Source organism: Physeter macrocephalus, chromosome 21, assembly GCF_002837175.3.
Source record: "Physeter macrocephalus isolate SW-GA chromosome 21, ASM283717v5, whole genome shotgun sequence".
Lineage (NCBI taxonomy): Eukaryota > Metazoa > Chordata > Mammalia > Artiodactyla > Physeteridae > Physeter > Physeter macrocephalus.
This window is the reverse complement of record NC_041234.1, coordinates 76,764,453-76,791,010: the sequence shown is the minus strand read 5'-3', so window position 1 is coordinate 76,791,010 and position 26,558 is coordinate 76,764,453. Positions and strand designations below refer to the sequence as shown.

The 26,558-nt window shown below is 40.6% G+C and overlaps 1 pseudogene; it reads left to right on the top strand.

Annotated features, from left to right (window-relative positions):
* The first annotated feature begins 5,225 nt into the window (after window positions 1–5,225).
* LOC102992834 (uncharacterized) lies at window positions 5,226–19,969 on the top strand (annotated as a pseudogene).
* Window positions 19,970–26,558: the final 6,589 nt, after the last annotated feature.

Sequence of the window (26,558 nt, the reverse complement as noted above, 5' to 3'; positions counted from 1 at the left end):
ATACTGAGAAGTAGAATTGCTGGATAATATGTTAGTTCTATTTTTAATTTTCTGAGGAATCACCATACTTTTCTCCATAGTGGCTGAACCAGCTTACAGATCCCACCAGCATTGCACAAGGGTTCCCTTTTCTCCACATCCTTGCCAACACTTGTTATCTCTTGTCTTCTTGATGACTTCTAGTCTTACAGGTGTGAGGTGATATCTCATTGTAGCTTTGATTTACTTTTCTCTGATGCTTAGTGATGTTGAGCACCTTTTCACGTGCCTGTTGGCCATTTGGGTTTCTTGTTTGAAAAAATGTCTATTTAGTTCTTATGCCCATTTATGGATTTTTTTAATCATTGAGTTGTATGTATTGTATAAGTTCTTTATATATTTTTGATATTACTCCCTTATCTGATACATGGTTTGCAAATACTTTTTATCATTCTGTAAGTTGCCTTTTCATTTTGTTGATCATTTCTTTTGCTGTGCAGAAGCTTTTTAGTTTAATGTAGTCCCACTTTTTGATTTTTGCTTTTGTTGCTTGTGCTTTTGGTGCCACATCAAAAAAAGCATTGCCAAGACCAATGTCAGGGAGCTTCTTCCCTGTGTTTTCTTCTAGGATGCTTATGGTTTTAGGTCTTATGTTTAAATCTTTGATCCATTTCAAGTTAATTTTTGTAAGTGGTGTTAGATAGGGGTCCAATTTCATTTTTCTGCATGTGGTTATCCAGTTTTCCTGACAGCATTTGTCGAAGGGACTATCCTTTCCCTACTGGATGTTTCTGGCTTCCTTATCAAACATTAGTTGACTGTATATGCAAGGGTTTAATTATGAGCTCTCTATTCTGTTCCATTGGTCTATGTGTCTGTTTTTATGCCAGTACCATGCAGTTTAACAAAAGAGCAAAGACAGCACAATGGACCAAAAATAGTTTTTTCAACAAATGGTGTTGAAATCACTGAGCATCCATATGCAAAAAAAAAGAATCTAGATGCAGACTTTATACCCTTCACAAAAACAACTCAAAATAGATTAGAGACCTAAATGTAAAAAAGTGTAAAACTGAGAATATAACATTGGAGAATATCTAGATGACTTTGGGTTTGGCAGTGGTTTTTTAGATGCAACACCAAAGGCACAGTCTATGAAAAAATGGATTGATAAACTGAACTTAATTAAACTTAAAATTTTCTGCTCTACAAAAGACTGTCAAGAAAATGAAAAGACAAACCACTGCCTGGGAGATAATATTTGTAGAAGACATACCTAATAAAGGGACTGTTATCAAAATATGCAAAGAACTCTTAAAACTCAACAATAAGAAAATAACACAATTAAAACATGGCCAAGAGGCCTTAGCAGACCCCTACCAAAGAAGATATATAGGTAGAAATTAAGCATATGAAAAAGTATTCCACATCGTATATCAAAAGGGAAATGAAAACTGAAACAAAAATGAGATACCACTATACACCTATTAGAATGACCAAAATCCAGGACACTGACAACACCAGATGCTAGCAAGGATGTGGAGGAACAAAAACTCTCATTCATTGCTGGTGGGAACGCAAAGTGGTACAGCCACTTTAGAAGGCAATTTGGCAGTTTCTTACAAAAGTAAACATACTCTTACCATATGATCCAGCAATCATGTTCCTTGGTATTTATCTAAAGGAGTTGAAAGCTTATGTCCACACAAAAACTTGCACTTGGATGTTTATATCAGCTTTATTCTTTTTTTTCAAAACAAACAACTTTTTATTGAAGGGTAGTTGATTTACAATGTAGTATTATTCAGGTGTTCAGCAAAGTGATTCATATATATATATATATATATATATATTATATATATATATATATATATACACACACACATACATATGTATTCTTTTCAGTTTCCTTTCCATTATAGGTTATTAAAAGATACTGATTTTAGTTCCCTGTGCCATACAGTAAATCCTTGTTGTTTATCTATTTTATATATAGTAGTGTTAATCTGTTAATCCCAAACTCCTAATTTGCCCCTCCCCCCTCCTTTCCCCCTTGGTAACCATAAGTTTGTTTCTATGTCCAAGATTCTATTTCTGTTTTGTAAATAAGTTCATTTGTATAATTTTTTAAGATTCCACATATAAGTGATATCATATGATATTTGCCTTTCTCTGTCTGACTTCACTTCACATGTTAATCTCTAGGTCCATCCATGTTGCTGCAAATGGCATTATTTTATTCTCTTTTATGGCTGAGTAATATACTATCGTGTGTGTCTGTGTGTGTCTCTGTGTGTGTATATATATACACACACACACATATATATATATATATACACACACACATATATACATGCATACACACCATATCTTCTTTATCCATTCATCTGTTGATGGACATTTAGGTCGCTTCCATGTCTTGGCTGTATATCAGATTTATTCTTCTTTTTTTTTTTTTTTTTTTGTGGGCCTCTCACTGTTGTGGCCTCTCCTGTTGCGGAGCGCAGGCTCAGCGGCCATGGCTCACGGGCCCAGCCGCTCCGTGGCACGTGGGATCCTCCCGGACCGGGTCACGAACCCGTATCCCCTGCATCGGCAGGCAGACTCTCAACCACTGCGCCACCAGGGAAGCCCTCAGGTTTATTCTTAATTGCCCAAACTTGGAAACAACAAAGATGTCCTTCTGTAGGAGAATGTATAAATAAAATGTGGTACATCCAGACAATGGAATATCACTAAATATTCCTAAAAATTGCTAAAAAATAAAGAGCTATCAAGCCATGAAAAGTCATGGAGGAAACTTAAATATGTATTACTATGTGAATGAAGTCCATCTGAAAATGTTACATACTATATGATTCCAACTTTGTGACATTCTGGAAAAGGCAAAACTATGAAAACAGTAAAAAGATCAGTTGTTGTCAGGGATTAGGGAGGAAGAGGGGTGAATGGGCAGAGTACAGAGGAATTTTAGTGCATTGAAACAACTCTGTATGATTCCATAATAGTAGATACATGACATTATACATTTGTCTAAACCCATGGAATGTACATCAAAATTGAACGCTAATGTAAACTATGGACTCTGGGTGATAATAATTTGTCCATGTAGGTTCATCATTTGTAACAAATGTACCACTCTCATGGAGGATGTTTTTATTTGGGAAGGCTATTCATGTGCAGGGCCAAGGGGTATATAGGAAGTCTCTGTATCTTCTACTCAATTTTACTTGAACCTAAAAACTGCTTTGAAAAGTAAAGTCTATTAAAAAGTATAAGACAGGGGCTTCCCTGGTGGCGCAGTGGTTGAGGGTCCGTCTGCCGATGCAGGGGACACGGGTTCATGCCTCAGTCCGGGAAGATCCCACATGCCGTGGAGAGGCTGGGCCCATGAGCCATGGCCACTGAGCCTGCGCGTCCAGAGCCTGTGCTCCGCAACGGGAGAGGCCACAACAGTGAGAGGCCCGCATACTGCAAAAAAAAAAAAAAAAAAGTATAAGACATACTTGAAAGAAGTTAGGTAATATCTACATCAATGAATGACATCCCATGTACATAGATTGGAATATTTAAGATTCTTAAGATGGCTGTGCTCCCCAAATTCATCTATAGATTCAATGGAATTCCTATAAAAATCACATCTGTTTTATGGCATAAACTGGAAAGCAAATGTTAAAATTCATATGGAAATACAAAGAACCCAGAATAACCAACAATCTTGAAAAAGAACAAAGTTGGAGAATTCACACTTTCCAATTTCAAAATTTACTGTAAAACTATGGTAATCAAGATAGTATGGTACTGCAGTATTTATATAAGGATAGGCATACACATCAATGGAATTCAATGAGAGTCCAGAAAAATAACCACTAACATTTATGATCTATTGAAATTCATCAATAGTTCCAAGACAATTCAGTGGGGAAGGAGCAGTCTTTCCAACTAATGGTGCTGGAGTTACTGTATATCCACATGCAAAAGAATGAATTGGGATCCTTACATCAGATAATGCACAAATGTTAACTCAGAATGGATCATAGACCTTAATATAAGGGATGAAATGTATAAAGAAGTCTTCATGACTGGATTAGGCAATGGTTTCCTACACATGACACCAAAAGCATAAATGACAAAAGAATAGAATACATAAATTGGACTTCTCAAAATTAAAAACTTTTGGGATTCAAAGGACACCAAGAATAAGGTGAAAAGACAACCCACAAAATAGGAGAAAATATATTTAAATCATATATCTGATGAGGGATTTATATCAAAAATATAAAAAATTCTTGCAACTCAATAATTAAAAGACAGTCCATTTGAAAATGGGCAAAGATTGAATATTCGCCAAAGGAGATTTGCAAATGACCAATAAGGATATGGAAAGATGGTCAATATAAACAGTCCCTAAAGAAATGCAAATCAAAACCACATTGAGAGGGCTTCCCTGGTGGCGCAGTGGTTGGGAGTCCACCTGTCAACAAAGGGGACTCAGATTCGAGCCCTGGTCTGGGAAGATCCCACATGCTGCGGAGCAACTGGGCCCGGTCACCACAACTACTGAAGCCCGCATGCCCAGAGCCCATGCTCCACAACAAGAGAAGCCACTGCAATGTGAAGCCTGTGCACCGTAAGGAAGAGTAGCCCCCACTCGCCACAACTAAAGAAAGCCTGTGTACAGCAATAAAGACCCAACACAGCCAAAGATAAATAAATAAAAATTTTAAAAAACACATTGAGGGATTGATCAAGATGGCAGAGCAGGAGAACATGGAGCTTGCCTCCCCACACAAACACATCAAAAATACATTTACATGTGGAACAATTCTCACTGAAAAGTAGAAACTGCCAGAAAGACTCATGTACAACCAGGGCTGTAAGAAAGATCCACACATAGGTAGGAAGGGAAGAGAAGTGATCAGGTCAGGACCAGTGTCCCTGGGAGGGGACTCAGAGGAAAAGGGAGACTCCATGGGTGGAGATTCACCCTGGGAAGTGAGTGGGTCAAGTCACAGATTGGATGCCCCAGTCCTGGGGTCCTACGCAGGGAAGATGAGCACCCTTGACTGATTGTGGGACCATTGGAACTACCAGGAGGGCTACGGAAGCCTGGACTCCACTCCTGAGGCATGCATATATGCTGGCTTGCCCCTGAGGCAGGGTGGAGAGGCCAGAGTGAGGACTCCTCAAGTGGCTGCCAGTTTGCTGCGACTGCCTCAGCAAGTGCCCCAGCCTGAGCCATGTGAATGCTCCAGCCACCCCCTTACTCCACATTGCAGCACAGGACTGGATTTAGGGCTGCCATCGTCTGGGAGAAAGCTCAGAAGGATGCAGAAGTGACTCAGTCCCAGGGCAATGTTTGGGTGGGACGGCAGTGGCCATTGTTGGCGCTTACTCAAGCAGCACATCAGAAGCAGCCCAGAACTCTGACAGTGGCCAGTCCACCACAGCTTACCCCCAGATACATGCTGAGAGTCCAAATGGGACCCCTTGCCCTGTGGTGTGGCTCCACAATAGGGCAGGGATGGCAAAGGCTAGGGGGAGTGATTGGCTATGAGGGACAAAGGGGACTTGGACCCAATACTCCATGTGAGCAGAGTGAGGGAAACAATGTGGATACCTGCACAGGTAGTGCAGAGGTAGTGCATCAGAGACAGCTTGGACCATTGTTTGTGGCTGACATGAGCTGAAAGCACTAGTGGGCCCCCCTTGCTTCAGCACTCCTCCTCCTCTGGGTCAAGGGTCCCAATGCTGGGAGGGGAAAGCACACACTTAAGGGAACAGAGCCAGCTTGGGCCTGACCCTCAGGACGTCTGCTCCAGCAACTTGGGAGCAGACCCTGTCCCTGATAGGGCAGTGATGGCCACGGAGCAGAGGGGAAACCCTACCTCACACCTGACTCCAGCACTAGCACCTTCATCTCCAGCCCCACCTCCTACCAAGGCGATAGCTGCCGGCACACCCTGAGGAAAGACGTGACTTGCATCCACGTCAAATCCAGCTCTCCCACCAAAGGCATTGGGCACAGGTAGCCTGCATAAGGATGCTCCCACATGAGGACACCCCTTTAAGACCACAATAGGTAACTGTTTCACCTAAACTCATAGAGACAGAGAAAGTTAATCAAAAGGAAAAGGCAGAGGAACTGGTTTCAACTGAAAAAGCAAGAGAAAACCCTGCAAAAGAAAATAATGAAAAACAATTTACCAGATAAAGAATTTATAGCAATTGTAGTAAGAATGTTAATTAGGAGAAAGATGAACACAGAATTTTAACAAGGAACTAGAATATATAAAAAAGACCCAATCAGAAATGAGGAATTCAATAACAAAAAACACCCTTGAAGGAATGAATAACAGACTAAGTGAAGCAGAAGAGCACATAAGTGATCTGGAAGTTAGAATAATGGAAATCATCCAACCAGAACATCAAACAGAAAAACAAGTTAAAAAAGAACAGTTTAAGAGATCTTTTGAGATAACATTAAGCATACCAACACATTATTGGGGTCCCAGAAGGAGAAGAGAGAGGAAGAAGGGGATCGAAAATGTATTTGAGGAAATTATCACTAAAAACTTCCCAAACCTGAAGACAGAAATAGATATTGAGGTATAGCAAGCACAGAGGGTCCCAAACAAGATGAACCCGAACAGATCCCACACCAAGACATACCACAATTAAAATGGCAAAAGAGGGGCTTCCCTGGTGGTGCAGTGGTTGAGAGTCTGCCTGCCAATGCAGGGGACACGGGTTCGAGCCCTGGTCTGGGAAGATCCCACATGCCGTGGAGCAACTAGGCCCGTGAGCCACAACTACTGAGCCTGTGCGTCTGGAGCTTGTGCTCCACAACAAGAGAGGCTGTGACAGTGAGAGGCCCGCACACCGCGATGAAGAGTGGCCCCCACTTGCCGCAACTAGAGAAAGCCCTCTCACAGAAACGAAGACCCAACACAGCCAAAAATAAATAAATAAATAAATAAAATAAATAAAATGGCAAAAGAGAATTTTAAAGGCAGCAAGAGAAAAAGAGTCATATACAAGGGAATCCCCATAAAGCTATCAGTTAATATCTCTGCAGAAACTTTGCAGGCCAGAAGGAAGTGGCATGATATATTCAAAGTGCTGAGGGAAAAAACCTGCAACCTAGGATACTCTACTCAGCAAGCTCATTGTTTAGAATAGAAGGAGAACTTCTCAAACAAGTGAAAGCTAAAAGAATTCAGCAATACTAAACATACCCTAAAAGAAATGTTGAAGGGTCTTCTCTAAATGGAAAAGAAGAATCTATAGGAAAAGGAAAATCCCACTAGGAAAAGCAAATATATAGTAAGAACTGTGAAGATCATTTAAAGAAGCCAGCATGTAGATTAAAAGACAAAAAGTTGTAAAAGCAACTATAACTACAATAAACAAAGGGATAAGCATGAAGATGTAAAATATGACATCAAAAACAAAATGTGGGGGAGGGGAGTAAAAGTAGATCTTTTAGAATGTGTTTGAACTTAAATTACTACCAGTTTAAAAGAAGTATATGTAGTAGTCAATATATATGAACCCCATGGTAACCACAAATTAAAAACCTACAATAGATACACAAAAACTAAAAAGAAAGGAACACATACCACTGAAGAGAATTATCAAAATAATGAATGTAGACACAGAACTTAACACCTTTCACAAAAAATAACTCAAAATGGGTAATAGACCTGAATAATTTGGTTCTGTTGTTTCTGGAATTGGCATTCTAATGTGATCGGATTTAAAGACACTGATGACTCTATTTCCAGTAGTAAAGAGAACATTAATAGTCCATGATGGGAACTGTTTATAGAGATACACAAAATATATACTCCTAATCAACCACTTATAAGACGCAAGAGGCTAAGTGACTCAGTGAATGATACTTTTCAACGTTTTTTGAAGATTAATGAATTAAATGATGTCGTTGGTTGCTTCTAATGTTGCTGGACAAAGTGGTGTAAGAAAAGGATAAGCTCAGGGATTTGAATACCTAGTTCGAGTGTCATGTAAATGACCTAAGAGCTTCTCTGTGTGCCTTGAAGAAGAGTCTTACCTCCTGTAGAAGCAGAGCTAAAATTGCTGAAAATCAAACACAGCACTTCACCTTGTAATTGGCTGAGTTACAACACAAATTTAACTCAGCCTTGCAGAGTGTCTATTGTTAAAGTGAAGGCATTGATTAGGAAATAATGGGATCCTGCAAATTGGGATGGAAATGGGTGGGAAGACGCTGATGAAGCTGGAGACATTGAGCCCTTAAATACTGATAAATCTTCTTTGCCAGTGGAAGAGGACTCCCCATATTCAGTGGAATTGACCTCCTTACCCCCAGCTGAGTTGATATTCTCAGCCCCAGGAAAAGTGTCTTCCCCAACTATAGAAAAAGTGGCTGCCTTACCCCTACCGGCAGCAGCATCTCCATTCCCAGTTTCCCCTCCCACAGTGGTATGGTCCTCTCCACCTGTCTATGGGGATTAACATAGCATTGCTTGAGGAAATGGTAATTGCCTCCCTTTAGGCAGTTGCCATACAAGATCATGGTGAGACCCCTCAGGATCCACTCGCATCACCCTTCTCTGCTTCTAGACCTATAACTATACTCAGGTCCCAGCAGGCCTCTAAAGATGAGGTACAAAGTGTGATCCATGAGGGAGTGCACTACACTCCAAATGAACTAATTGAGTTTTCTAATTTATATAAGTAGAAATCTGGGGAAATTGTACGAATGTATACTAAGAATGTAGGGTAATGGTGGAAGGAACATTAAGTTGGATCAGGCCGAATTTACTGATATGGGCTCATGTTGGTTTGCAACCTTGGGAGTCCCTGGGTGAAATTTGAAACTGGCCCCCATACTTGGAGTACAAGGAGAGACCCAAGAAAGAGACCACTCCAGATTGGTAGGTGGCAGTTTTAATAAGCAAGGGAACTTACATATGAGGCTTATCTCGGGTAGGCACAAGACAAGTGGATCTCTGCACCCACCAGCCAGCATCTTAAAAGTTTAGTCACGTGCACAGTCCAGATTGTCTCAACAATACGTTACTCTCTCAAGGCTGCATCCTTGAAACAGCTCATAGTGTGGGAATGGTGGGCAGAATGTACATTCCAAGGACAGGGGAATGGGTAAGCAGCCATCGATTGCCCAGGTCCAGCTTGCAGGTCAACTGGAGGTCAAGTCCTCTCAATAACCTCCTCTAATACTCCATCCCTGGTGACCAGCTCTTACAATCTTACACATCGCCCTCTTCTGCAGTGTCTCTAAGTAATCAGCAAAGAGTTTTAATACCATGGACATGACTCGATTGGTAGCTCTCTCGCTACATTGGAGGTAGACGCCTCAGCAACAGTATAAGCACATGCAAGAGAAAACACAGATAAAGATAATGATTCTCAATATAAGTAACAATTTTTTCCCACCAAGAACCCCATGATCCAAAACATTGATTTACTAAGTCCCCTAGTGAGATTGGATCACTCAGGGCATTCACTTGTGTCCTCATGTGATTTAATAAAGATGATACATTAGTACACTCATCAGGTGTGAACATAGAACATTCTGTTTGGGTAATGGCATAGGTGCCTCCTTGTGAGGCAGTAATACTGTCCAAGGCCATCCCATTTTAGAGGATGTTTTTTCTCTTTAGATACTTGTCAGTGTTCAGTAAAGAAGGACTTTGCTGGCTATCATTTAAGTCTTGTTTGGTGAATCTAGTAAGGGATTCTATGTGTGCTATAATGTCCTCTAGGCTAATGTTAGGAATAAAGACAATGGCCAAATGACCCTGGCAGTGGAAACTGTGCCCATCCAGTGACTGGACACCACAGGACAGGGGCAGCAGAAGTCTAAGGTTGGAAAGACAGATATTTAGCAGGAACTTGTATGGGGAAGTCTTCTCATGTAAGAATAACACGTTGTCTGATATGTAGATGTTAATATGACTGCAGCTTTAGGAATCTGACCTGGTTGTGCATACCATACACGTTGCCAGGGGAGGCAGCACTGTCAGGCATGAGGAGATAGACGGGGATGGGATATGCTGACTAGGACTTCCACCTTCTCCCCTCTTTCGATGGTGCATGTTCCATTCCAGGTATGTTGTGCTTCAGTAGGTCTGACTTGCAGTAGGACGGTGGGATCCCAGTGGAGATTGAGTAGTTCTCCTTCATCCAGAGGTGCAAAGTAACTCACCCATCCTGGTGGGATGATTGGGATTTGCAACATTGCAAATTTCAGTAGATAACACTTTCCCTAGGCGTGATGGGGCTTGGTGTTCTCAGCAGCATAGCATGTTGATCCATGATGAGAGTCGAGCAATAGTTGTCGTCCATGACTTCCATACCTTTTTATACCTTCACGGTGTTGGGTGTATCAACCAGTCTGGCATATGGGGAAACAGGTCCTACTGTTTGATCTTTCAAATGTAATAAAGCCTGGGACCATACTTTAGTCCATTCAGCCAAGGTCATTTTACCTGTTAGTAATTTAATCTGCTGTTTAATATTCCATTTTTCCTTTCTGCCAGCACTGCTGCTTGTGGGCTATAGGGAAGATGGAACCTCCACTGAATGTCATGTACTTTTGCCAGTCTTGCATACCATGACATTTGAAATGTGAACCCCCAGTTACTGTCTATTCTACGAAGGTGTCTGTACATGGTACTCAGCTTCTCTATCTCCTAATGGTGGCAGCCTAGTTTGCATGGCAACAATGGAAAGCTTGGGTTAGGCCAGATGCAGTGTCCACACAAACCAAAGTGTATTTAGCACCTTCAGTGAGATAGAGGAGGCTAATATAATCAATGTGCCAGTGCCTCACCGATTGGGAACTCTTGTGGATGGCCCCAGACTCCTTTGGCAGTTGCCTTGGCTGTTGTTTAGAACAAACAGGACATGTTGTTGCTGCATTAGCCAAGTCACTGTATTCCAAGGGCAATCTGGCATCTTTGGTAATACGCCATCACACCTGAGTGCTACAGTGGCCACTCTTTCTATGCACCTGGTCTGCTGTGGAAGACAGTGAGGACTGCCTCAGTCTCTTGCAGATGAACTTAAATGTCTTTCTACATATCCTGACTCCATGAGGGCTTATTTGTGATTATTCATCCCTTGGTTTCCCATTGTCCAAGACATAAGGTTAAACCCTTTGGAACAACCCTTTGGAACAGCCCAACTGTCAGTACAAAGGGCTAATAGCCAGGGCTCATGAGTAATCACCAGCCAAATTGTTGAGTTCAGCACATAGGCTGCTATGGTTCATTCTTGTTTCCATCCAGATGGTGTCAGTTTGGGCTGAATAGCCACTGAAATGCATGTGGGCGGGTTGCCCTGACTAGATCCATCTGTACACCAGGCATTAGTGGGAATTTCTTCTATTACCTCTCTACAGGACCCAGGGGACGCCATAGGAATAAGGGCAGAGGCATTTGAAGGATCTACATGTTCCACAGGCCTAGTACCACCTGCATTTCCAGAGACAGTGGGCTGATGGACAGGGTGATCCTCTGCTGCATACAGGCATGCAGCTTAGTCAAAATAGGAGTTTGAGCAATAACAGAGGTGAGTTGATAGAACATATTCTCAACCCAACTCTTCATGGGAAGGGAAGTCCTTACCATAATATGCTGTTAATTAAAGCTGTCTGGTCATATCTGATTCTATGCACATTTTAAAATATGACATTCCAATCAAAGCCTTGGTAATATAACCAAGTTTCCAATTGTGTCCTGTTTCAATGAAAACAGATTCTTATTGAACTTATGCAAATAAGTATGTTGCCATAAAATAAGACGACTCACCAAGAGTTTCTGAATCCTGGAGGGATCAGGTAGGGAGAAAAAGATAAACATTTCATCTTTGTTTACAAAGGTATGTGTTAGCAAATTGCTAATAACTTGAGAAAAGAGATAAAGATTATGTTAAATACGGAAAAACAAAGCGTAAAAGAACCAACAATGTTTCAAACAAAAACGCGTAAAAATTATAATCATCCTCATCAGTTCATTTAGTCCAATATAATTAATTCTTGTTGATCTTGATCTTTGGTTAGCAGTTTTATAAATTCATCCTTTTTTTCCTTAGAGTTCTGTGAATTCTTATTCAGTTCAGTGGTATAATCTTCTTTATCAGAAGCCTGTATGTGTCAGTCTTTTCCATGAATCTCCTTGAATATGAAGCACTTTTGCAGGAATACTTTTGCAAAAGCATCAGAGTAAAAAAATAACTGTCTGTAAATGACAAAAGACTTTAAAATGCCCATGGTTAAAGATCTGATGAGAGTTCATTGTAATGCAATTGACAAGGGAATTTGGTTATTTCTGTAACATCATTTTAAAAATAACTAGAATTATTGTTGATGGAGGTCATTGAGAGGACGTGACCACTGGTTGACCCATGAGCTGGACCTGGGCAATCAGAGGCTACTCACTTCTTCCCTTGTCCTTAGAATGTACATTCTATTCACTGTTCCAACACTAGGAGCCATTTTCAAGGATGCAGCCTTGAAAGAGAAATGTGTTGTTGAGGCCCTCTGGACTGTGTATGTGACTGAACCTAGTTAATGCCTCTATATAAACTTTTAAGATTCTGGTGGACTGGTGCAGAGATCTACTCATCTTGCAGCTGCCCAAGACAAGCCTTGTATATAAGTTTTGTTGCTTATTAGAACTGCTACCTACCAATTTGGAGTGCTCTATCTCTTTCTTCAGTGTCTCCTTGCCCTCTGTGTATGGGGGCCAGTTTTTGAACCAACAGTTGGTGAGCCGGCTAGGAGGCCTGAGAAATGGGTCTTGGTAAAGAGGCATCTGTGGGGGAAAAGAGGTATCTTGAGTTGGTCACGACTTCTGTGTGGCCAGGGGTGGACCATATGTTAGATGCTTGTGGATCACTGCTTGAGTACAGGGACCTCCCGAAAATGTTGGCTGGTTTGACACGCTTGTTTGGAAACTACACATAGTGCACTGTGGCAAACAAAGAAAACAAATGGCTTCTGCAGTGGGCTGGTCTCTACTGTGGTCAGTAGAGTAATTTAACATATCAAATTTAACACATCAAATAAGTCTAATTAGCTTAATCTCTCTCTCTCTCTCTCTCTCTCACTCTCTCTCTCTCTCTCTCTCTCTCTCTCTCTATTTTTGGCTGCATTGGGTCTTTGTTGCTGCATGCGGGCTTCCTCTAGTTGCGGAGATCAGGGGCTGCTCTTTGTTGCAGTGCGCAGGCTTCTCATTGCGGTGGCTTTTCTTGTTGCAGAACACAGGCTCTAGGCACGTGGGCTTCAGTAGTTGCAGCACGTGGGCTCAGTAGTTGTGGCTCATGGGCTCTAAGAGCGCAGGCTCAGTAGTTGTGGCACACAGGCTTAGTTGCTCTGCAGCATGTGGGATCTTCCCGGACCAGGGATTGAACCCTTGTCCCCTGCATTGGCGGGCAGATTCTTAACCACTGCACCACCAGGGAAGTCCCTAATATCTCTCTTTTATCAGGAGAGAGGACAAATCTTTCAGATGTTCTGGGGACCCTCTGGAAAATCCCAAAGTTAGTTTGAAGTCAAAAAGACTTCATTTAGAATTTGATTTGGGGGAAGTTTGTCAAAAATATCAAAAAAGGTTTTAAAAGACTTGCTTAAATAGGATTACAGGTCACTGTGAAATAATATTTAGTTATCTATTTAGCCAAAGTGGCAATTAAGGACTTTGAAGGCAAAATCAGAAAGTTACATAGTCATTAAAAAATCTTAGCTCTTTTAACAGGGAAGACTCAGTTTTCTTAAGTAATGAAAGAACTGATAAAGACAACATGAAGCACAGAAAATTATTTTGATAAAACACAGAATCTTTGTTTTCTAGGTAGATTACTTAAAAGGTAAAGAAAACTTTTCATAATCTTATCAAGAACAACCCAGTAGTTCAAGGAAACTTTGTTCTTCTCAAAGATGAAAGAAAATTAAATTTCAGTTTTACCTAAGTACACTAATTGATACTGAAGTTTTCTTTCTTTACCAATTAAATAGAGCTCTTTTATAAATTAATTTTGACAATACCATTCGGATGTAGAAATATATATAACAGATAAAAATAGACATACAAAAGCATACAGACAGATACAAACAGAGACCATATAGCTTTCATTTCAAAATTTTAGCCATGAATCAGGTACAGCAATACAAAACTCACTAGTTTATAAATAACAGTTGAATCCAAATGTGACTGGCAGACATAACAAGTTAAGATTAGCCACTCAAATGGATAAAACTTTTTACTAATATTTGTGGAGAAGACTTTTAAGATTTGTATTTGCCCTGGACCAATAATCATATAGAGGCTGTGGACTGATTTTGGGCAGGGGAGCTTCTATAGCAGTATGTGTTTTAAAAAGCCTCTTCTGCCGCCTTTTTCCCCCTTCCAGTCTCGAGCAATCCTGGGCAGTGTTTTAGTTAGCTCCTGGGGTATTTACATTTCAAAGACATTATAAGACTTACAACTTCAATGGGCAGAGAAAGAATGCAAGTTTTTCTCTTAGGAGTTTTGGGGTATATTTCTCTATTATCAGAAATCTGGGTAATTACTATTTAAATTTTTCATTTGTATTAGGGGTCAGATGGTGTATGGTGCTACGTCTGTTTCATTGTCAATAACCACAACATTCTCCCCTTTGTTCTCCTCACTTTCCCAGGGATTCCACGTCTTAGTGTCTCAGGCTTTGTCTCACACCTTAATCTGCAGCAGCTTGTGCCCTCCTAGCTTTTCAAAACGGGCATGCTATTGTCTTTAACTTATTATCCTGCTCTGCCCCAAAGCTAGCAGAGCAGTGAACAGTCACACATCCTTCTCTACCCTCAGCTCTTCTTCCAGCTGTCTAACTTGAGCTTCAGCTTCTAGTTGGGCATCAGTGGCCAGATGAAGTGCCAACAGTAGAGACCAACCCACTGTTGCAGCCATTTGTTTCCCTTCTTTGCTGCAGTGCACTGTGTGTGGTTCCTCAAACAAACACATTAAACCAGCCAGCATTTTTGGGATGTCCCTGTAGTCATGCAGCAGTCCACAGACATCTAACTATGTACCACCCCTGCCCACAAAGAGGTCAATGGCCAACTCAGGATTTCCCCTATGGATGCCTCTTTCCCAAGACCCATTTCTTCCATCTTCTGGCTGGCTTGCCAATTGTTGGTTTGCAGTTCTTTGGAGTTCCCTGGGTGATATTCAAAACTAGCCCCCATTTAACAGAGGGCAGGGAGAGACCAAAGAAAGAGGCAGAGCACTCCAGATTGGTAGATTGTGGTTTTAATAAACAAAGGAACCTATATATGAGGCTTGTCTTGGGTGGTCGCAAGATGAGTAGTTCTCCACATCAACCTGCCTTGATGGGGGTCAGTCACATACACAGTCAAGATAGTCTCAGCAACACATGAAGAGAACGTACATCCCAAGGTCAGCAGAGGGGGGTAAGGAGCCTCTGATTTCCTGGGCCAGGTCATGGGTCAACCAGTGCTCACATCCTCTCAATTACCTCCTCTAACAGCTCACTAAGCAGAGATTCTGTATTTAATGTAGCTGAGGAAGTTAGAAAGGCCTCTAATTGGTTGGTTATCTGACTGAAACATGGACAAAAAATTTCCCACAGTATGTGAATTGGAAATGCCTGACCTCCTTTGGTTTAATGTAGAGGAAGGGGTTCAGAGATTTAGAAAGATTGGAATGTTAGAGTGGATTTGTCATTTAAGACTTACTCACCCACACTGGGAGTGTCTAGAACAGGGGTCCGCAACCCCCGGGCCTTGGACCAGTATCTGTCCGCAGCCCATTAGGAACCAGGCCACACAGCAGGAGGTGAGCAGCAGGCGGGCAAGCAGAGCTTCATCTGCGGCTCTCCATCGCTCACATAACCGCCTGAACCATTCCTCCCCAACCCCATCCATGGAAAAATTGTTTTCCACAAAACCAGTCCCTGGTGCCAAAAAGGTTGGGGACCACTGGTCTAGAAGGCATACCTTTCACCAATACTTTGAGAAATAATTTGGTGAGTGGAGTCCTAGCATCCTTGAAGATCTCCATGATTGCTCATCTCTGTAAGTGAGACGTTACCGTGGGAACTGCAGTCACTCAATGGAAAAACCTAAATGCAGTAGGAGTAATTTGATCCTGGCATGGCAGGGGCCAAGTGGCAGCATTCAATCACCAAAGGGAAGGTGGGTGTGGTTACCATAATGGACAGCAGAGACAAAGCAGCAGTCAGAATAGTCTGATTCATGCAGACTTATGGTGCTGGCTAGTTAATTATAGTGTTCTAAAAAGTGAAATAAATAGGAAGCCTACTAGATTTTCACTTGATCTGTATAAGCAGAAAAGTTCTAGATCAAGTGAACAAAAGTCTAACTCAAATCATAAAAACAGAGTCACAGCCCCTTGATCAAGTCCAAGACTTAAGACAGTTTGTAGACTTAGAACCCCTTGAATGAAGGGGGGGTTGGGTCCCCTTGAAGAAGGATCCCAGTACACTAGTGAAAATTTATACTGTTAATTTCTCCCAAAGGGACCTGCAGCCTTTTACCAGAGTAACTGTACATTGAGAAAAAGGAAATAATCAGACCTTTCAGGGACTACTGGCCACTGGATCGGAACTAGCACTGATTCTAGGAGACCTGAAGCACCATTGTGGCCCTCCAGTCAGAGTAGGGGCTTATTAAGGTCAGGTAATCAATGGAGTTTTAGCTCAGGTGTACCTCACAGTGAGTGTAGTAGCTCCCCAAATCCATCCTGTGGTTATTTCCTTCATTCCAGAATGCATAATTGGAATAGATATATATAGCAGCTGGAAGAATCCCCACATTGGTTCCCTGATCTGTTGAGTGTGGGCTGTTATGGTGGGAAAGCCCAAATGGAAGCTATTGGAACTTCCTCTACCTACAAAAGTAATAATAAAAAATAATACCACTTTCCTGGAGGGATTGCAGAGATTAGTGCTACCATCAAGGACTTGGAAGATGCAGGGGTGGTGATTTCCACCACATCCCCCTTCAACTCTATTTGATCAATGTAGAAGACAGATGGATCTTGGAGAATGACAGTGGATTATCACAAGCTTAACCAGGTAGTAATTCCAATTGCAGGTGCTGTACCAAATGTGGTTTCATTGCTTGAGCAAATTAACACATCATCTGGTACCTGGTATGCAGCTGTTGATCTGGCAAATGTTCTTTTTCTCCATACCTGTCCATAAGGCCCACCAGAAGCAATTTGCTTTCAGCTGGAAAGGCCAGCAATATACCTTCACTGTCCTACATCGGAAGTATATCAACTCTCCAGTTCCGTGTCTTAATTTAGTTCACAGAAATCTTGATTGCCTTTCCCTTTCATGAGGTATCACAGTGATCCATTACATTGATGACATTATTCTGATTGGACCTAGTGAGTGAGAAGTAGCACCTAATCTAGACTTATTGGTGAAACAGTTGCATGTCACAGGGTGGGAAATAAACCCAACTAAAATTCAGAGGCCTTCTACCTCAGTGAAATTTCTAGGGATCCAGTGGTATGGGGCATGTCGAGACATTTCTTCTAAGGTGAAGGATAGGTTGTATTTGGCCCCTCCTACAACCAAGAAAGTAGCACAATGCTTAACTGGTCTCTTTGGATTTGGTGGCAACATACTCTTCATTTGGGTGTGTTATTCTAGCCCATTTACTGAGTGACCTGAAAAGTTGATAGTTTTGAGTGAGATCCAGAACAAGAGAAGGCTCTGAAACAGGTTTGGGCTTTTGTGCAAGCTGTTATGCCACTTGGGCTACATGATCCAGCAGATCCAGTGGTGCTTGAAGTGGCAGTGTCAGATCGAGTTAGTGTTTGGAGCCTTTGGCAAGCCCCTGTGGGATGAATTACAGCATAGACCCTTAGGATTTTGGAGCAACGCCCTGCCCTCATCTGTAGATAACTACTCTCCTTTTGCGAATCAGCTCTTGGCTTCCAACTGGGCCTTGGAGACTAAACACTTGACCATGGGCAACAAAGTTACCATCAAACCTGAGCTGCCCCTCATGAACTGGGTGTTATCTGACCCACCAAGCCATAAAGTTAGGCATGCACAGCAACACTCCATCATCAAATGAAAGTAGTTTATATATGATCAGGACTGGGTAGGCCCTAAAGGCACAGGTAAATTACCTGAAGAAGTGGCCCAAATGCCTATGGTCCCCACTCCTGCTACACTGCCTTCTCTTTCCCAGCCTGTACTTGTGGCCTCATTGGGAGTTCCTACAATCAGTTGACAGAGAAAGAAAAGACTTGGGCCTGGTTTACAGATGGTTTTACAAGATATGCAGGCACCATCTGGAAGTGGACAGCTGCAGCATTACAGCGCCTCTCTGGGACATCCCTGAAGGACAGTGGTGAAGGGGAGTCCTCTTGGTGGGCAGAACTTCAGGCAGTGCACCTGGTTGTTCACTTTGCTTGGAAGGAAAAATGACCAGATGTGTGATTATATACCAATTCATGGGCTGTGGCCAATGGTTTGGATGGATGGTCTGGGACTTGGAAGGAACATGATTTAAAAATTGGTGACAAAGAAATTTAGGGAAGAGGTATGTAGATAGACTTCTCTTAATGGGAAAAAGACATGAAAATATTTGTGTCCCATGTGAATGCTCACCAAAAGGTGACCTCAGAAGAGGAAGATTTTAATAATCAAGTGGATAGGATGACCCATTCTGTCAGTAGCATTCAGCCTCTTTTGCTAGCCACCCCTGTCATTGCCCAATGGGTTCATGAACAAAGTGGCCATGGTGGCAGGGATGGTGGTTTTACCTGGGCTCAGCAACATGGACTTCCATTCACCAAGTCTGACCTGGCTACAGCCACTGCTGAGTGCCCAATCTGCCAGCAGTGGAAACCAACACTGAGCCCCTGATATGGCACCATCCCCTAGCATGATCAGCTAGCTAGCTGGTGGCAGGTTGATTGCATTGGACTGCTCCCATCATGGAAGGGGCAGTGTTTGTCCTTATTGGAATAGACACTTACTCTGGATATAGATTTTCCTTCCCTGCATGCAATGCTTTTTCCAAAACTACCATCTGTGGACTTAACAGAATCTCTTATCCCCCATCATGATATTTCACAGAGCATTGCTTCTGATCAAGAACAATCCTTTACAATAAAAGAAGTGTGACAGTGGGCCCAAGCTCATGGAATTCACTGGTCTTACCATGTCTTCCACCATCCTAAAGAAGCTTGCTTAATAGAACAGTGGTATGACCTTTTGAAGATTTAGTTACAGCACCAGCTAGGTGGCAGTACCTTGCAGGGCTGGGGCAAGTTTCTCCAGAAGGCTGTATATGCACTTAATTAGTATCCACTATATGGTGCTGTTTCTCAAGTAGCCAGGATTTACAGGTCCAGGAATCAAGCAGGTGGAAATGAAAGTGCACCAGTCACTATTATCCGTAGTGACCCACTAGCTTCCTGTTTTCATGACTTTATTTTCTGCTGGCCTAGAGGTCTTAGTGTCAGAGGGAGGAAAGCTTCTATCAGGAGACATAACAATGATTCCATTGAACTGGAAGTTAAGACTGCCACCCTGCCACTTTGGGCTCTTCATGCCTCTGAATCAACAGGCAAGAAAATGAGTTATGGTGTTATCTGGGGTGATCGATCCTGACTATCAAGGAGAAATTGGACTACTACTACATGGTGGAAGTGAGGAAGAGTGTGTCTGGAATACAGGAGATGCCTTAGGGCATCTCTTAGTATTACCATGCCTTGTGGTCAAAGTCAATGGAAAACTACAACAAACCAATCCAAGCAAGACTACTAATGGGCCAGACCCTTCAGGAATGAAAGTTAGGGTTACTCTGCCAGCTAAAGAACAATGACCAGCTGAGGTGCTTGCTGAAGGCAAAGGGAATACAGGATGTGTAGTAGAAGAAGGTAATTATAAATACCAGCTACAACCACACCACCAGTTACAGAAATGAGGACTATAATTGTCATCAGTATTTCCTCCTTATTTTGTTATACATATGTTTGTGTGTGTATATATACATAAACTAAGCAAATATCTTTATTTCCTTTCTTATTCTCTTATCATATAAGATAAGCTGTATTGACTTTACATCAGTAATTGAGTATTGCTAATTTTACATCATAGTATTTAAGTTATAGGATATCAGGAGAAGAGTAAGCATCACTCAAGTACCCTTCCTCCTCTTCTGGGGAAGGGATTAGTGCATTTTCAGTTGTTTGTATGATAGCTGTATCATGTCAGTTGGAACTATGACCTTGTTATTGTCTTTATTTGGAGATCCAGTATGGTTTAAGGAGATATGTATGGGTACCAAGCTGACAAGGGGTGGAGTTATGATGGTTAATTTTATGTGTCAACATGATTGGGCTAAGGGCTGTCCAGAAAGCTGGTAAAACATTATTTCTGGGTATGTGTGTGAGAGTTGTTAAAAAATAAAATTCAACTGAGTAAATCTGAAGATCTAATTGTACTTTTTCAAAGATTCATGAATCAAGCAGCATCTCATCTAGCAAACAGAAAGGAGCTCTGAGGAGCTGCACAAAATGGAAGGCTTTTAAAGACAGAAGGGGAAAGGAAAAGGAAGTTTCTAGCCAAGAGTGGACTGTCTCAGGCAAAATCACCTTCCTATGGGGGACAAAAATGGTCTCTCGAGTGGATTACCTCACTAGTGCTGACCAGGTAATTCCAGATTGACTTGTTACAGGTCACATCCTTGGGAGAGGCTGAAATTGCAATTAGATTAGGTATTAAGTCTTGGTTTGCTGATGTGGGGCTTAGCATAAGTGACTCCATTTGAGGCCTATTGTTTCTTTTTTAACAGAGTGTTCCCAGAAGAGATTAACATTTGAATTGGTAGATTGAGTAAAGAGGATCACCCTCACTAATGTGGGTGGACATCATCCAATCCATTGAAAGCCTGAATAGAACAACCAGGCAGGAGAAGGGCAAATTTACTCTCTTTACTTGACCTTGGACATCCATCTTCTCCTACCCTTGTACACAGGCATTCCTAGTTATTGGGCCTTTATAGACTCAGACTGGAACTTACACCATCAGTCCCCCAAATGTCAGGCCTTTGGACTCAGACTGAATTACACCATGACCTTTCCTGGTTCTCCAGCTTGCAGTGGCAGATCTTGGGATTTCTTGGCCTCCTTAATCACGTTGGCCAATTCCTATAAGTCTCCTCTTCTTTATATCTATGTCTATATCCATGTTAGTGATTCTGTTTCTCTGAAGAACCCTGTCTAATGCAATATGGAATCTAAAATAGTCAAAGTCATAGAAGCAGAGAATAGTCTGGTGGTTGCCAGGGGCTAGGGTAAGGGGGAAATAGGGAGATGGGAAAAGGGTACAAAGTTTCAGTTATGCAAGATAAATAAGTCTTAGAGAACTAATGTACGGCATGAAGACTATAGTTAGCAATACTGTATTGTAAACTTGAAATTTGCTAAGAGGTGTTCTCACCACACACATAAAAAAGTAATTATATTAGATGATGGATATGTTAATTAGCTTGATTGTGGTGATAATTTCACAATGTGTCTGTGCATATATATATATATAAACATCAAATTCTATGCCTTAAATATATATAATTTTTATTTGTGAATTATACCTCATTAAAGCTGAAACAAACAAACAGAAATAAAAATGTCCAGATTGGATGGAAAGAAGTAAAAATATGTATATATTGTATTTCTTATATACACCCTACACACAATTAGAACTAATAAATGAATTCAGAAACATTTCAGGAAACATCAATGTAAAAAATCAGTTATATTTCTATACGCTAGCAATTAACAATCCAAAAATAATAACTTTACTTAGAATAACATCAAAAAGAATAAAATACTTAGCAATAAATTTAACCAAAGAAATGCATGTCTTGTATACTGAAAATTACAAAATATCATTGAATGAAATTAAATAAATGGAAAGACATTCCATGTTTACGGATTAGAGGGCTTAATATTGTTAAAATGATAATACTTTCCAGAATAATCTACAAATTCAATTCAATCCCAATCCAAATTCAGCTGCTTTTTTTTCTCCAACATTAATAATCTAAACTTAAAATTCATATGAAAATTCAAGGGACCCAGAATAGCCAAAAGAATCTTGGAAAAAGAGCAACAAAGTTGAAGGACTCACATTTCCCTATTTCATGACTTACTACAAAGCTACAGTAATTAGAGCAGTGTGATACTGGCATGAAGATAGGTATATAGATTAATGAAATAAAATTGAGAGTCCAGAAATAAATCAGTACACCTATGGTCATCTGACTTTCAATAAGTGTACTAAGACAATTCAATGGAAAAAAAAGTTTTGTCAACAAATCTTGCTGGAACAACTGGACCCCTGTCTCATACCATATGTAAAAATTAACTCAAAGTATATCAGAGACCGATATGTAAGAGCTAGAACTATAAAATTATGACAAGAAAGCATAGGTGTACATCTTCCTGTACTCAGATTAAGCCATTTTAAAAAATAGAAGCAACAAAAGGAAATAGGATAAAGTATACTTCATCAAAAATTTTAAAAAGTTGCTTCAAATGACACTATCAATAAAGTGAAAAATAAATTCACAAAAGGGAGAAAATATTTGTGTCATATATTTGATGAGTCTATTATCCAGAATATATGAACTCTTACATGAGTATAAGAGTTCTTACAACTTAAAGTAAAAAGACATATGAGCCAACTTAAAAATGGACAACGGATTTGAGTAGACATTTCTCCAAAGAAGGTAGCTAAATGGCCAATAAGCACTTGAAAATTGCTCAACATCCTCAGTCATTAGAGAAATAACAAATCCAAACAACAGTGAGGTTCCACTTCACACACATCAGTATGGCTATAATAAATAAGACGGTGAGAAGTGTTGATGAGGATATGAAGAAAATAGAATCCTCATACATTGCTGGTAGGGATGGAAAATGGTGTAGCCTCTGTATAAAACAAAACCTCAAAAGGTTAAGCATAGAGTTAACATAGAGGAATTCCACTTTTAGGTATATACCCAAGAGAATTGAAAACGTGTTCACACAAAAACTTGTACATGAATGTTCGTAACAGCATTAATGATAGTAGCGCAAAAGTGGTAACAACCTAATGTCCATCAACTGATGAATATATAAACAAAATGTGACATATCCATATAATGGAATATTATTCAAATGTTAAAAGCAGTGAAGTATATCAGCACATGACACAACATGGATGAACCTTAACAACATTATGCTATGTGAAAGAAGCCAGTCACAAAGGACCAAATATTTTATGATTCCATTTATATGAAATGTCCATAATTGGCAAAAACATAGAGCTACAAAGTAGAATATTGATTGCATAGGTATGAGGGGATGGGGTGGGCAGGAGAATACCAATTGGCATGGACTTTCTTTTAAGGGAGATGAATATGTTCTAAAATTAATTGTGATGGTTGGACAACTCTGTAAACATACTAATTCACAGTTGTATGCTTTATAAGGTTGGATTTTATGGTATGTGAATTATATCTCAATAAAATTTATCCCCATAATGAGAAGCCCAGGATCACATCACTTAACTGGTGAATTCTACCAGTCATTTAAAGAAGAATTAATATCAATTCTATATAAATTCTTCAAAAAATAGGAGGGAGCAGTTCCAACTTTATTTTATGGTACCAGTATTAACTTGATGCCAAACGTTTCCAAGCACATCACACACAAAAAATAAAACTAGAGAAAAGCATTCCTTATGAATATAGACGGGGAAATCCTTAACAAAATAATAGTCACCTTCTATTCTTAGTTTACTAAGACTTGAAAAAAATGGCTTTATTGAAATTTGCATATGGGTGTTGAATTTTCTTAAGTGCTTTTTCAGCATGAATTGATATGTGAGTTGTTTTCTTTAGCCTGTTAATATAATGGATTACATTGATATTCAAATACTGAATAAACCTTACACGTAGTTGGAAGAAACTGCTCCTGGTATATAATTATTTTTATATATTCCTGGGTTCAATTTGTTATTTTCTTGAATACTTTAATTAAATGAGAAATATTTGTATGTAGATTTCATTTTTTTGTGTATGTAGTATAACCACACACTGGAATATTATTATTCAGCTATAAAAAGTTATGATGTCCTGATACAACATGGATGAAGCTTGAAAACATTATGGTAAGTGAAACAAGCAAATCTTAAAAAACCACATATTATATGAGTCTATTCATATGAAATGTCCAGAATAAGAAAAGCTGTTAAGACCAAGTAGATTGGTGTTGACTTAGGGATTGGAAAGATGGCAGTAAGGGGGGGCAGTACTAGCTAAATTGTGTCGGGTTTCTTTTTGAGGTGATGAAAATGTTCTAAAATTGATAGTGATGGTGACTGTACATATCTATTGAGTATATTAAAAACCATTGAGTTGTACACTTTATATGGGTAAATTGTATGGTATGTAAATTATAATCCAGTAAAGCTATTTAAAAAAGAGAATGACTAGAATCATGGGGAATGTCATCAGCAAGATGTCAGAATAGAAAGCCCCAGGACCTGCTTCCTCCACAGAAACACCAACTTAACAACAATACACAGACCAATTGCCTGTGTTAAGAAATGAAGAAATCAGAAGGTTCCTGCAGCTCGGCAAGCATGAAGCCAACTGCATCAAAGACTGGTAGAGAAATTCATGGCGCCCACTCACTAGAGCCCCTCCTCCCAGCACAGTGGGCATTATTCGGAGAAAACTCCCAAATCCCTACATCTCCCTGGGGAGAGAAAGAGAAGAGTAGAACATATCCAATGTTCTGACTTTTGAGGGGGCTACCAAGAGACAGGTTTTTATCTTGCCTGAATCTAAGCTCTGACAAGAAAAGGGTACCAGGTTGGGAGACTCGGAGAACAAGGGATCAACATGCAGTACCACAAACAGACGCTAGATGTCGCTCCAGCACAGGGGCTTAGTATACTACCAAAGAGGCTGCAGTACCATATATTGACACCAGGTGGTGCTTGTGAGTAAAACCCGTCAAATTTCAATTAGGAGATTACACACACAAGCCCAGAGAAAATGTATCCCCCAAAACGTTTTAGAAGGTCTCCTGAATCTCTACCTGGGTGATTGAGGAAAGTCTTCCATGTACAAAACCAGATCACAAAGACTGGCAGAGGTGGCTGATTTTTCAAACGCCAAAGTCCTAACGGGACATAACAAGGTATACAAAGAAACAGGGAAACATGGTCCAATCAAAAGAACAAATTAAACATCCTGAAACTAAACCTAAAGAAACAGAGATATATGAATTTCCAGACAATTTTTTTTTTTTAAAAACTGCCATAACGGGCTTCCCTGGTGGCACAGTTGTAAAGAATCCACCTACCAATGCAGGGGAGATGGGTTCGAGCTCTGGCCAAGGAAGATCCCACATGCGATGGAGCAACTAAGCCCATGCACCACAACTACTGAGGCTGCGCTCTAGAGCCCATGAACCACAACTACTGAGCCCGCGTGCTACAACTACTGAAGCCCACGTGCCTAGAGCCTGTGCTCTGCAACAAGAGAAGCCACCGCAATGAGAAGCCCACGCACCGCAACAAAGAGTAGGCCCCGCTCGCCACAACTAGAGAAAGCCCATGCGCAGCAACGAAGACCCAGTGCAGCCAAAAATAAATAAATAAATTTATTTAAAAAAAAAACTGCCATAAGGATGCTCAACAAATTAAACGAAAGCATGCATAGATAGCTAAAACAAAATCAGGAAAAATGCATGAAGTAAATGAAACAGAGGTATAAGAATTTCCAGACAATTTTTTTTTTTTAAAAACTGCCATAACGGGCTTCCCTGGTGGCACAGTTGTAAAGAATCCACCTACCAATGCAGGGGAGATGGGTTCGAGCTCTGGCCAAGGAAGATCCCACATGCGATGGAGCAACTAAGCCCATGCACCACAACTACTGAGGCTGCGCTCTAGAGCCCATGAACCACAACTACTGAGCCCGCGTGCTACAACTACTGAAGCCCACGTGCCTAGAGCCTGTGCTCTGCAACAAGAGAAGCCACCGCAATGAGAAGCCCACGCACCGCAACAAAGAGTAGGCCCCGCTCGCCACAACTAGAGAAAGCCCATGCGCAGCAACGAAGACCCAGTGCAGCCAAAAATAAATAAATAAATTTATTTTTAAAAAAAAACTGCCATAAGGATGCTCAACAAATTAAACGAAAGCATGGATAGATAGCTAAAACAAAATCAGGAAAAATGCATGAAGTAAATAGAATAACAACAAAGATTTAGAAACTATGAAGAAACAACAAATAAAATTGGGGAACTAAACAACAATACAATTACTTAACTGAAAACTTCACCAGAGATATTAAGCAGTAGATTTGACCAGTCAGAAGAAAGAATCAGTGAAATTAAAGAAGGACTTCAAAATTACCCAGGCAAAGGAGGGGGAAGAAAAAGAAGAACGTGAACAGAGTCTAAGAGATACCATTAAGTAGAACAACATGTGCATTATGGGAGTCACAGAAAGAGAAAAAAAA